The 13,155-nt window shown below is 50.3% G+C and overlaps 1 protein-coding gene across 3 annotated transcripts in view; it reads left to right on the top strand.

The window, feature by feature from the left end:
- The window catches only part of SAMD4A (sterile alpha motif domain containing 4A), a 99,115-nt gene that overhangs the window by 64,971 nt on the left and 20,989 nt on the right, over positions 1 to 13,155 (top strand). The gene's annotated exons all lie outside the window — the stretch shown is intronic.

Below are 13,155 nucleotides of genomic sequence, written 5' to 3'. Positions count from 1 at the left end.
GTGTTGTTATTAGTTTTAAGTTCTCCCTCTTACTCAGAGGTGTTTATCTGTGCAGAGGCTTTAATCCAGCAACGCCCTGCAGAGCTCAACCTTCCCTGACCCATCCCTGCAAAGGCACTGCCTGTTCCTGACACCAAAATGGGGCAGAGTCTTTCCCAGAGCAGTGATGTGGTGGTGTTGCCTGAGCTGTGTTCTTCTGGAGCTGTGGCACAATGAGATTTAATGCTGTCATGGCACAGGGCTGAAATAGGGGTGGCTGAAGCTCATGTGATGTTTTGCTTTGTGCTGTCCTTGACTTTGACTCAACCTAGACTCCAGTTTTGAGATTTGGTTCAGGGTTGGTTCATCTCCAGCTCTCCCACAACTGCACTGACAGGGGTTAGCCAAGGTTTAGCCAAGGCTTGAGGAGATGTTGCAGGAGGCAAGTCTGGAATGTTCTGAAGGAGTCACTCTGGATTTACCACAGTGAGGGTGCTCCAGGAGTGGGACCAGTGTTCTAAGTGATGAATTTGGGTCTGGAGTGATCAGAGGATATGGACTCACCCCAGACAATGGAAGGTGACCCAGAGAAGCTGTGGCTGCCTCATCCTTGGAACTGTCCAAGGCCAGGCTGGATGAGTCTCCAGTCTGGTCTAATGGAAGGTGTCCGGCCCATGGCAGGGGAGTGGAACCAGATGGGCTTTAATGTGCCTTCCAACCCAAACCATTCTGGGATTCTGTGATGTTCCTGTGCTCCTTCCCACCCACTGCATCAGCAGTTCCTGCAAAGCTTGAGATGCAACTTTAAACCAAGCTTTAGCACTCCAGGAGTACAGACAGCCTTGCCATGGGCTCGGGAGCCCAGGAGGGAGGAGGCTGGAGCTGGAGCTGGAGCTGGAGCTGGAGCTGGGGCTGGGGCTGGGGCTGGGGCTGGGGCTGGGGCTGGGGCTGCTCCCCGTGGGGATGGGGTGAAGCCTGGAGTCCTGCCTCTGTGGCCAGGTCAGGCAGCAGCTGCAAAATGTTGGGCTTGCACAACATCTTTGTGATGGAGACACGGCCTGGAAACTCTGGAAGGACAGAGGAAAGCAGCTTGTCTGCAAAGCTGCCAAGAGCTTCTTGTGTGGGGGCTCCAGCCCCTTCCCTGCCCCTGGAGCTGGCTCCACCTGAGTGCTGACTGCAGGATTTGCTGTCAGGTGGAAGCACAGCTCAGCCCTGTGTTTTCCACCCTGTTGGGAGGGAATCTGTGCAGAGGCAAAGGAGGGTCTGTCATTAGCTGTGCTGAGGAGGAGGACTGCAGATACACTGGTCTCATCTGGACCATAAAGTCACAGGTCAGTGAGGCACAGATAGAGTCAGAGACCTTGCCAGGGAATATCCCACAGAGAGGAATCCTTGGCACTGTGTTCACACTGGAGAGATGTTGCACTCTGGTGTTCCAGTGTCACTGCACTGCCTGGCTTCCCCTGAGAGGGAACAAAGAGATCCTGGGGCCAGCAAAGCTCTTGCCAGTCTGGAGCCACCCTTCCTCTCCTGCAGAAATGGGGGAGATGCTCAGGCCTGCTGCACCCTTCCCATGGGAGGCTCTGCCAGAAAACTGGTGGTGTTTGTCCACAAGGAGAAGGAGAACAAGCAGAGCAAGGGAGGAGAAATACTCACCTGTGCAAATTTCTTGTCCTGAAAAGGAAAAATCTCCCGCTTGTACTAGAGCTGAAGAGAAGTAAATCGAGGCTCTTTCTTCCATGAACCCCAGCCCAGGTTCAAACTGACAGAGGGCAGGGTTAAACTGGATCTTGGAAAGAAATTCTTCCCTGTGAGGGTGATGAGGCACTGGCTGCCCAGAGCAGCTGTGGCTGCCCCTGGATCCCTGGAAGTGCCCAAGGCCAGATTGGGCAGGACTTGGAGCACCCTGGGACAGTGGAAGGTGTCCCTGCCCATGGCAAGGGATGGTACTGGATCATCTCTAAGGTCCCTTCCAACCCAAACAATTCAGTCTTTCTGTGGTCCTGCCCTAGAGGCAGATCTGCAGCTGCTGTGTGTCAGAACATGTGTGTGTGACATGGCCTGCAGGATTTTGCCAACATTGGCTGCAGTTATGGAATCCCCAGTGAGAGGGGAGATGAACGTGCTGGAGCTCTGCCCGAGTCATCAGGGAATTGAGGTGGAGCAAACAGCACCAAGAAAGCTCTTGCCATGAGCAGAGTGTGGGTTTCCTGCCTCTTCCTCCCTACCCTGCTGGGCAGCAGCTCTCTGCCTCCCACTGGAGACAGTCCTGTTGCCATTCCTGGTACCCAAACTGAGCTGGGAATGGGATATCTGCCTGTTTTAACCCACAGGACCACCCTGATCTGTGCTGGGTTGATGGGCAGCTTCAAAGTTGTTGTCCTCTGTGTAGATTTCAGCTGAAGGGAGGGAATTGTGTGTCCTCAGCCTGTGTTTGCCTCACACAGAGGAACACATTTCCTCCCATGCAGACTTAGCAAAACATGTCATGAAAAAATGAAGAAGTCTTAGTGAGGTTACAGCAGTGAAGCAAACAAATCTCCTGTTTGTGCTGGGGGTGGATGAGCTTTTGGAATTGCCTTCAGAAAATTGCTGCTCAGTTGGCCTTGCTGAGACTTGGCACCCTGGCACTCATCGTGCCAGCTGAGGACACCTCTCATGTCTGCTTGTCTTCTCTTTTACTGATAGACTGAGAAAAGCTCCTTGGCTTTACTACACTTGAGCTTCTCAGTGGTGGCAGACAAGGGCATTTGTTGTCTTGCTCATGCCCTCTGGTGTCACACACAACGGGCAGAGAACACTTCCAGAAGTCTCACACTTCGTCAGGTTCCCAGTGCTACACAATCTTGCTAATGCTGGAGCTTGAAATCAGAATTGTTGTATGAGGAGAGCAGGTGTGAGCAGAGTTATTTGCTGAAATCCATGTACATCAATACACCAGCAAACAGAACTCTGAGTGAGAACAATGTAGAATCACTTAGGTTGGGAATGATCCAAGAGTCCATCTGTAATCTTCTACTCCAGTACTGAGCAGCAGATACAGATTTTCTGTCCCCTCTGTAAATTCAAAGCTCTTTGTCCCTGGCAGACACAGCCCACAGCTCTGCAGAGCATCACTCAGCCAGAGAGATGGGTGGTCACCCACCTCACCCTGGAGGCCACCAAGCACTGGGGATGGAAGGGGTGGTGAGACCCAGAGCAGTGTCCTTCTGAGGTGTCAGCAGTGCTGGGAAGGATCTGCCCCTCTCCTGAGTGTGTTTTACAGCCAGTGTCCCTTCCTGTTCTAACCTTGAACCTTCAGGCTGGCTGCCCCTGCCCATCTGGATCCTCCTTGAGCCTGTTTGGCACATTCCCTTCACTTCTTTGCTCCCAAAGGATCTCTTGTCTCACTGTGCCTTTGGCTGAGTGACAGAGCTCCTTGTGATGCTGAGGTCCCCCCTTCAGTCATCTCCACAGGGTTCCCAGCCTCACCCTATTTCTTGTCTTCCAAACATCATAACCTGCCCTGGGAGGGAAGAAAAGACAAATCCACAGGAGGGTGACTTAGAGTAACCCATCAACCACTGAAGAACTGAGCTCAGGCTATCTGGAAGAGGGATTCTCCTGTTTTGTTTCACCTGGAACTTGCAGATCACAGGTAGCTTTGCTCATAGGGATGTCCATCCTTGCAGCCATGGGGCAGAAGTCTCTTAGCAGCAACTGTTGGTTTTTAGGGCATACAGGTGGCCCTGGGGGATGTGCGTGGCTCAATTCCAATGCCTGTGGCAGGATATGGATGGCTCTGGGGGAATATGAGTGGCTCTGGGGGAATATGGGTGTCTCAGGGAGGGTTTGGATAGCTCTGGGGGGATGCAGATGGCTCTGTGGGGATGGGGTTAGCAAGGCAGAGCTGATGTTACCTGAGGCATCAGACAGCACAGAGACAGAGCAGGGTGCTCACTGCTGTGCCTGCTCTGCTCTCACGTGGGGACAAGTGACAGCACAAGGGCATATGTGCAGCCTACAGCTTTTGGGATGTGCTGGTCCTGCTGTAGCAGGGTGTGGAGCAAGTGAGGGATCCCTGCTTGCCAGCAGGGTGAGTAGGCAGTGAAGGGAGCACGTTTCCCATGGGTGTGCTCTGGCAAGTGGATTTTCACACGGGCAGCAGGATAGACCTGGTGGCTGTGCCTCTGCTTGACCCCTCATCAGCCACGGTGCTTGGAGGCAGAGATGTCACCAGAAGGCAGAAGGGTCTCCAAAAGAGCAGAGCAGACCCTGAGACACTGCTCAGTGGTGGCTTGCAGCAGGTGATGATGCCATGGGTGGCTCATAACCACGTGTGGCTGATACAGACACCTGTGAGTGCTCCTAAACCAGCCCTCATGACACCAAATGGTGCTTCCAGGCATTTAAACAATCTGTGTGCTCTGGGCTGCCTCAGCCCTTGCAAACCCTGGGTTTGGGTAAGCCCTGGGTTGGGTAAGCCATGGAGGAGGTGCTGGTTGGTGTGCATGGATGGAGAGGAGAAGTGGGCATGTCACACATGTGTCCTCTGGGATCACACAGTTCCTTCCTCCAGACCTTCTTTATGCAAGGTTTGGTCTGTGCTCAACATGGAAACAGCATGAAGCTGTGTCAGGGGAGGTTGAGGCTGGGTAAGGATAAGGTGGTTCCCTCAGAGGGTGGCTGGGCACTGGAATAGGCTTCCCAGGAAAGTGGTCACAGCCCCAAGCCTGACAGAGTTCAAGGAGTATTTGAACACTTTCAGGCACAGGATGGGATTCTTGGGATGTCCTGTGCGAGGCCAGGACCTGGATTCAATGCTCCTTTTGGGTCCCTTCCAAGTGTGCATCCTCTGTGCTGTCACAGAGCTCTGCTCCCAAATTCACACACAGAGCAGCTCTGCAGCTTCCTGGCTGGAATGGGGCCACCTCATTTGGGAATCTCCATTCCAGCAGCACCCAGGGATGTTCCCACCCTCTCAGCTTGTGAAATCCCAGAGCAATCACTGCTCAGGGCAGGGAATGCCTGCCATGGTTTGCTGTTGTGTTGCTTGTCCCTTGACAGGAGGGTAGGACATGCAAGTTGGGGTGGGGGGAGATTGAATCTTGTGGCTCTGATGCCACCTCCACTTTCCTTACAGCAGTCTGGGTGTCTCAGGGATGGATGCTGGGAAGCAGCAGCAATGGTTTTGAGTGTATCCTACAGTCCCTGGGATTCCTGTCACCAATCAATGCTGCTTCTGACCTGGACGTGGTGCAGAAGCTGCCAGGGCAGCAGATTGATGCTCTCTGGGCTGTGGAGCAGTCAGACAGCCCCAGTAATTCTCTCAGACCCCTGGGCAGTCTCCTCTCTCTGGGAGGTTTGGGTGATGGATGGACCCTCCTAGAGCTGGGGGTATTTTTCCAGCTGCCCTGGTGCCTGTGGGATGCAGGCACAGTATGGGAGTGCATGGGAACTTGGTGCTCTCCCAAGGGAAGCTTTGCTTTTGCCATCAATGAGCACCTGTGGGTTCCTCTCTGCACTTTGTGTCACCCCTGGAGCCATCAGCAGGGGACTGAGGGCTCTGTCTGGGAGCCAGGGATGTTCCTCAGCACCTCCACTATTAACTTACATCTGTTAAGGGCTTTATGAGTAATTCCCTCCTCAAACCTTTCTTGCTTCTCCGTGACCTCATCCCAACACCACCATTCCCCAGCCTTCTCTCAAAGCATCCCTAAAATCACATTTTGTGATGTTTTCCTGAGCATCTTTATGCAGCGAGAAACCCCTGGAGAGATTCCCCTTCCTGTTGCTCATCCTCTGAATCTGTGCAAGCCCAGGCTTTGGCAAGCAGAGGAATGGAAAGAGATGAGCTGTCCTTCCCCTCACCATCACACAGCATCTGCAGACAAGTGGCAGGAGGGCACACAGGAGGGATGGAAGTGCTGTGGTTTGGATTCATCTGGAGTGTCTCCAGTCTCCTTCCCCGCTGCACTGGGACTTGCTGTGTTCTCCTGACTCAGTAACACGCTGCTGTTTAATTAACTTTTGACTTCTGGTTTAAAGGAGCAGTGCACAAAATAGTTATTTACTTCATTTGGAAATTCTTTTATTCGTTACCATAATTATAGCTTCCTCCCCCTTTTTTCTTTTTTTTCCTATTTTTTTCTTTTTTTTTTTTATATTTTAATTAGCAGGGGAAGGGAAGGAGGGAGGAGGGGGGAATATTTGCTGCTCTCCTTGTGGTTATCACATCCTTCAAATTACTAAAAGAGGCTGGGATAATAGGTCTGGTGATTATATATAGGCACCATCTGCTCTGTGGCTGCTTCCTATCAAAGTGCAGTTAGGAGAGTGCAAGGAGGATATTTTCTCTCCAGCTATATTAAGACTGTTTCCATCTCAGCTCCAAAGCAAAGCTCTCTGCATGCAAATGGATCAAATGCTCTGTAATCAATGGCTCGGTTTTGGCAGCCTTGTAGCTGTTTCGTTGGGTTTTTTTTAAATTTTGTTTTATTTTCCCCTCAAGTTTTGCTGTTCCCATCCGTTATGCAATTTTATTTCAGGCTGGTTGTTCTGATGTGATGTTTTCCTGTAACCATGGTCCCCCCTGTTTGCTGAGCAATGCGGTCTCGTGTTAGCTGGCGCAGGGATCTGTGCCATAACTCCAGTGAGAGGCAATATCTGAGCAATCAGGAATGTTTTGGAGGATGATGAAGGCAGATTTTTAGGATGCATCTGCTGTGGGTATGTAGAGGAGGTGGAAAGCTGAGCTGAGCTAATTTGGAGCAGTAATGGGAAAGAATTAATACTTGGTTTGTGATGCCAGCCAGGGTTGTCCTGTTGCTGCTGGGGATTGTTGGGGAGCATTGCAGGGCTCAGGATTTGGGAGTCAGAGAATTTTAGAATTCCAGACTGATTTGTGTTGGAAGGGACCTTAAAGAACATCCAGTTCCACTCCCTGCCATGGCAGGGACACTTCCCACTGTCCCAGGCTGCTCCAAGCCCTGTCCAGCCTGGCCTGGAACACTTCAGGGATCCAGGGACAGCCACAGCTTCTCTGGGCACCCTGTGCCAGGGCCTCACCACCCTCCCAGACAGGAATTCCTTCCCAAAATCCCATCTCACCCTGTCCTCTGGCAGTGAGAAGCCATTGTCACAGGGTGTCCCATCTTTTGCATCTTCTCATGGTGGGAGCTGAATGCTGTGTTTGCCCCTCGGTGGCCTCAGAGACCCAGCAGGCTTCTCTTTTCTCCTGGAGCTGGTAAGATTTTATGCTTTTGAAAGAGAAATAGGAGAAGGAATAAGGCATGGCCAGCCCAGATGGAAGGGGAAGGTGCTCAGGATGGGATGTGTGAGTTCCCAAGAGGTGGAGGCCAGAGGAAGGTTGAAACACTGAGGAATTTGTCTTGCAAAATTTGTGCCATGGTGCCTACAAAAAAGGGGGAGTGGGTGGCTTTTTTTTGAATGAGTGAAAGTGGCTAAAAAGAGGCAAGGGAGGAGAAAATCCAAAATGAGCTGGCAAGGATGGAAAAGGCTACAGGTGTGTTTCAGTCTGGGTGATGACTGTGGGATGCACATCACGTGAGACACTCATTGTCCTCATGTATTTTGTCACTGCTAGAGACACTCCCTGCTCTCACTCCACAGCTTTTTAATGACTCTGGGGATTATTGGATCCCAATTTCTTGGGGCAATTCCAGAGGTTTGGCATTCACCCCTTTCACTTGACTGGTTTAGGGCCCACCATTTCTCACTCCCAGTTTTCCACAGGCTGCTTTGTAAAGGATGCACATCCTCCAGGCTGGCCTCCTGAAATGGTTGTAAGTGGTGGAGGGGTTTCTCCATCTGGAGTTTGTGGTGGAAGCTGATGCTGTTGCAAGTCTGAGCAGGGAGATGCTCCTCAGACCAGGGATGGAGGCAGTGGCTGCTGCTTGAGCAATGAAAGTGTTCTTGGACATCCCTTTTGGGTGGAAAAGGACTTTGGGAAGGAGAGTTTCTGCATCCCAGTGCTGTTTGTCTGGCTTCGTTGGTGAGCAGGGGAGGAATTTCTCCCAGGAGCCCATAGCAAAAGCTGTTTTCTGGGATAATTAGGGAGGCTTGGTTCAGCACAGCAGCATTTGATATTAATGGACCAGGATTCCCCAGGGACAAACAGTGATTTTCTGTGGTTTGTGTGTAGGTTTAGAAGAAAAAAATGCATTTATTGGCCTGGACATTGGGGCATTGTGTTTACCCCAAGAGACTTGTGGTTTAGGGCAGCACCTCCTTGCAACATACCCCCAATCCTCCATCCCCACCCATTCCCACCTCCCTGAGCCACCATTCCATGCATTCTTTTGTCTGTCAGTTAAATCCTGGTTGGATTCACATTCTGGATGCTCTAGTGGGAGGCAAGGACCTGTCAGAACTTAGAAGGGGCTCATAAAGAAGAGGGAAAGGGATTTCTTCCATGGGCTGATAGTGATAGGACAAGGGGGAACGCTTTAAATTTATAGTAAGTTTTAAAACTTATTTAAAATAAGTTTTAAATTAAAAGAGGGGAGATTTAGATTAATTTTAAGAAGAAATTCTTGGCTGTGAGGATGGTGAGGCCCTGGCACAGGGTGCCCAGAGAAATTGTGGCTGCCTCATCCCTGGAAATGTTCCAGGCCAGGTTGAATGGGGCTTGGAGCAACCTGGGATAGTGGAAGGTTTCCCTGCCCATGGCAGGGGTGGAACTGGATGTTCTCTAAGGTCTCTCCCAGCCCAAAGCATCCCAGGATTCTGTGAAGGAGCCTGAAAGCAGCTCCTGAGCTCCTGCTGCTTGCTGAGACAAGCTGGGCTTCCTTCCAGAAGCGCATCCCGTCGGATTGCCGGAGCCACCAGGGGCTGAATTTACACATCTTTAGATGCAGCCCCGCTCCTGCTGCCACACAAATGAGTAAATAACAGCCACAGCAGTTCCTGCTGGAGCCGAGCAGCAGCTCCACGTGTGTTTGTGCCATGCAGGGAATTTCAAAAGGCCCTGTGAGCCTCGCATGCGCCGCTCGCAGGGAGCAGCAACAAACGGGTTATTGTTTCTCTGTCCAGTTTCTTCAACAGGAAACTGTGTTTAAAAACACCATTTCTTTAAAAAGGTTTGCTTGACAGTCTTTTCTGCAGTCTGTGCTTCTTCCCTGCTCAAGGCAGCACTCTGCTTGTATGGGGTTTTTTCCTGGTGCAGGGGTTAACACCGCTAATTTCCTAATACCACAATTTTCCTTCTCCCCAGTGGCTTCTCTTGCATTTAGGACCCTGAATTTCACCCTTTCATGGGTTAGATCAGCTCATAGCTCATGGTTCAGAGGCCAGCACATGGATTATCCAGCTCCTACAAACACAGTTTGTGTAGAAGTCACAGCCACAGACCACAGGGAGATTAAAGGAAAAAAGGCACAAAAAGAGGCTCCAAGGGTTAGGGGATGTTGAGCTGAAAAATGTTCCATCAGGTTCTGCTCTGGCCGTGCTGGAGCTGCCTGGGGCAGCCTGGGGAGAGGGTGAATGAGGTGCCCAGGAAGGAGGCTGGGTGCCAGCTGGGCAGTGTGACCCACTGGCAGCTCTTTCCAAGGGTTCTGGGCACAGAAAAGCTGGAAAAGCCCTGGGCATTGCTCTGCCAGCACGGGGGAGCCTTCCTGGAGGACAGGATGTGACTGGGATGGCAAGGAGGAGGCAGAGGGGAGGACTGGGTTGAACTTGGGGTTTGCTTTGTGAGAGGGGTGCTCAGTGTTCCCTCTCCATGGGGGAGCTTCCAGGCTGCACAAAACCTTGTGTGGATTAAAAACATCCCCACTTTTTGGGGTCAAGCTGCTGTTCCAGGTACCAAGAGACCAGGAAAGGAGCTGGATGTGATCAGATGCTGCCTGAGGACTCACCATAAACAGCTTTGCAGCCAAGAAGTGCCATTTTAAACTAAAAAAAACCAAAAGAAGGTCCCAAAGAGTTCAGTATGCACCTTGCAGTGCTTTTTCCTTTTTTTTTTTAACTTGCAGTGCTTCTTCCTTTCTGCAAGGCACAAGGAGGATGTTATTTGGAATTATAACCTGATGTATGGACCCACTGCTGGTCCTTTGGGTGTCAGGGGCGTGGTGGGGACTGAAGATATTCTGAATACTCCCAGTGGTGGGTTTGGTTCTCACTGGAAGCTCTCACCTGTGTGTCCTGTCAAGGACTTTTGCAGCACTCTAAGCCAGATTTCATGAAGGGCAGAGGCAGAGTGAGCACCTTGTCAGCTGTCCCACGCTGTGTGGAGGAAGGTCTGCCTGCAGAGCCCAATTTCTCAGCTCTAATTACAGGAATGGGTGGCTTTTCCCTTCTCAGGCTGAAAAAAAAAATTGGCCCAAAACCCTGAGAAACCACAACACAAATGTCTGACGCTGTTCCACATGGTCCTCAGTGAACAAAAACCCTCTTGAAATCAGCCCTTGCCTCCCAAAATAGGCAGCACCACTTCAAAAGGGAAAAGAGGGGAGAAGGGAAAAATCCCAAAGCCAAGGCTTCAGGGGGTGAGAGCACTTGCAGCCTCAGAGTTTCTATAAGTGTGTTGTGGTGCCTGCCAGCCCAGCCAGGGTTTGGTCTGAGATAAATCCAGATTTGCCTGGGGAGGTCCCACAGGGATGCTCCCAGCGTGGTCAGCAGCTGCCTCCTGTCATGGGGACCTTTGTTGCCATCACTCCTTCTCCATCCTTTTCCTTTTTAACCTGGGAATATTACCCTGAGCTTGATCCCAGTCTGGAAACCATGGAGAGGTTTCTTGCAAGGAAACCTGGTCTGGTGTGGGCTGAGCAAAAAGGCAGCACCAGCTCACTGATTCCAGGGAAAACCATGCTCTGCTCCAGCCCCTGTCCCACTGGACACCAGCTTGGAAGGAGCTGGGCCAGGCAGTGCCTGTGCAGAGTCTTGCAGCACCTGAAGGGCAGGAAAACACTTTAAAACCAGAAGTGGGGCATGCTTACAGGCTGTAGGGGATCCTTGTGCCAGCGTGGGATGCCCTTTGGAGTGGTGATTTCCCCTCTTTGTTTGCCCAGCTCACAGCACTCAGAGAGGCAGCCGTGCCCACCCACCTCCTGGGAGCTTATCTTGGCCCAGAATAACATTTTAGATTTCCTTTTGAAATTAAAGCTTCATATTTTTGTAGTTAAAAGAAGAGGAGGCATGAGTGTAAGGTGATAAACTCACACTTGCTTTTCTTCTGCTGAAGTTAAAGCCCACGTGGGCCATTTATTTTAGCCAGGAGAAGCCCTGGATTCACCTTGGACCATCCAAAAAGAGCACAGAGTGATCAAATTCAGGTCAGGACCTACAATAAACAGACACTTTGGTAATAATTAGCTACATCCTCTTATTTCAAGAAGCTGAGGGTGTGACCACAAGCAGCAACATCAATAAATATTATTAATAAAAATCATTAATAAAATTACTAATAAATATTATTAATAAATTATTAATAGATATTATTAATAAATATAATACATATGGGCATTTATTGATCCCCTGGGGATTACAGAGTAAGAGAGGGGTGCCATCCCAGGATTCTCAGCATTTTTAGGGCTGATGGAAATGGGTAAGAGGGGTTGCAAGAAACCACATTATCACCAATAAAAAGCAGACCCTAAAGTGAGGCCAGTGCTAAGAGCCCTTAAATCATCTCAGTTTGGTCCCCAGGTGGTTTCAGAGAGCTGGGGACTTGCAGCATCCTTTGCAGAGGGATTTTCCCTGCTGCATCTCAGGTGCTGTGGGAGCTGACTCACACTTCAGTAAAATTTTGGCTTAGTAAAAGGTGTTCTCTTGGATCCAGAGTTGCATTGTCTCGGGGAAAGAAGTGGAACTGATTTTTGTCCGGTGCACTGGATGGTTTCTAATTGTCCCTGGCCATCTTTGGGAGTTCATTATTTCTCCTTCAGCCAGCACCAGCTTCTAATTAGGGGACATGAAATGAAGATGGAAGAGCAGCAGTTTGCAGGGGTATTGCTGCTTGTGAAGGAATCTGGGCTGGATTGATGCCAAAAACGCCCTCCTGTGTGCAGGGTGGTGTAAGCACTGCTGGGTACCAGTGTCTGCACACACCCTGTAGGAGCTGCATTAGCTGAGCTGCCCTTGGCCTCCTGAAAGGGGACAATTCACCTCAGTCCTCCTGGCCCCTTCTCTGCATCTCTCCTTCATCTGAGGGGCACAGATATTTCCCAAACCAGAGTTTTTCCTACAGCAAATTCAGGGTGAATTCTCTCCCCATGGCAGAGTGACCATGGCTGGGGGCGGCAGGCACAGAAGGGCTCTGGGTGGTGCAGAGCCAATGCTCAGCCTTGCTGATGCATTTTAACCAATTTATCCTTTTTTTTTTCCCCTATATTTGAGGGGTTTTAAATCCTAAATATATTTTCCTCCTGAGAGGGTGATGTGGCTTCTACAGATGCTGTTTTGGGGGCACAATTGCAAAGCCAAGAGCTGAAAAAGCTTGCCCAAGACCTTCTGAAATCCATCTATTTCCCCATGGGGATGCATCACATCAGAGCTTTAGGAAGCATAACACTGCTCTGGAAGCAATCTCAGGGTCTCATTGACATTTTTTTCTGCCAAGAGACTTCTGGAAGATGTTTGTATAGTTTTTAAAAGGGAAGGGAACAAACTCTTCCCCATAAGCCACCCCAGTGCTTCCCTGCAGAGCGTGGTGTCGGTGTTATGCGTTGGCACAAGAAAACCCTTTCAGAAGTAGGAATTATTCAAACATTACAGAAATCCACAGGTTTTTTTGGCCTCATCCAGCAGCTGCCTGCGGTACCAGCTGCTTATTGCAGGTGGTTAATAAATGCAAATGTGCTCTGGTGTTTCTCTCTCCCCTCCCTTTTGTAACCCCACTAGTGCCTCATTTTCATGCCTCTCCTGGTCAGCAAGATGGCTTTGATGGTGGGTTTTCCCCCAGGCCTGAGCTGGGAATTAAGCCTGGCTTAACCTTTGAGGCAGGGTGCACCTGGCTGGGGGTTTTCCACCAAGACTCATTTATATTAAATAATAACGTGGAGAGGAGTCTGAGTGGTTTTGGTGAACTGCTGTAAATGCAAAAAGGGGATTAAGGAGCTTTAGGGCTTTGGTGCTTTAGATGGAAAAGCCATGAGAACAATTAATTTCCCCCAGGTTTTGTACAGTTTAAAAATTTGGTTTGGAAAGAAAAATTGAGAAGTTTTTGCTTCTGTTTCTTGT

This window comes from Camarhynchus parvulus, chromosome 5 (assembly GCF_901933205.1).
Source record: "Camarhynchus parvulus chromosome 5, STF_HiC, whole genome shotgun sequence".
Classification (NCBI taxonomy): Eukaryota; Metazoa; Chordata; class Aves; order Passeriformes; family Thraupidae; genus Camarhynchus; species Camarhynchus parvulus.
Note: the sequence above shows the minus strand (reverse complement) of the source record. Positions and strands in the feature narration are given on the sequence as shown.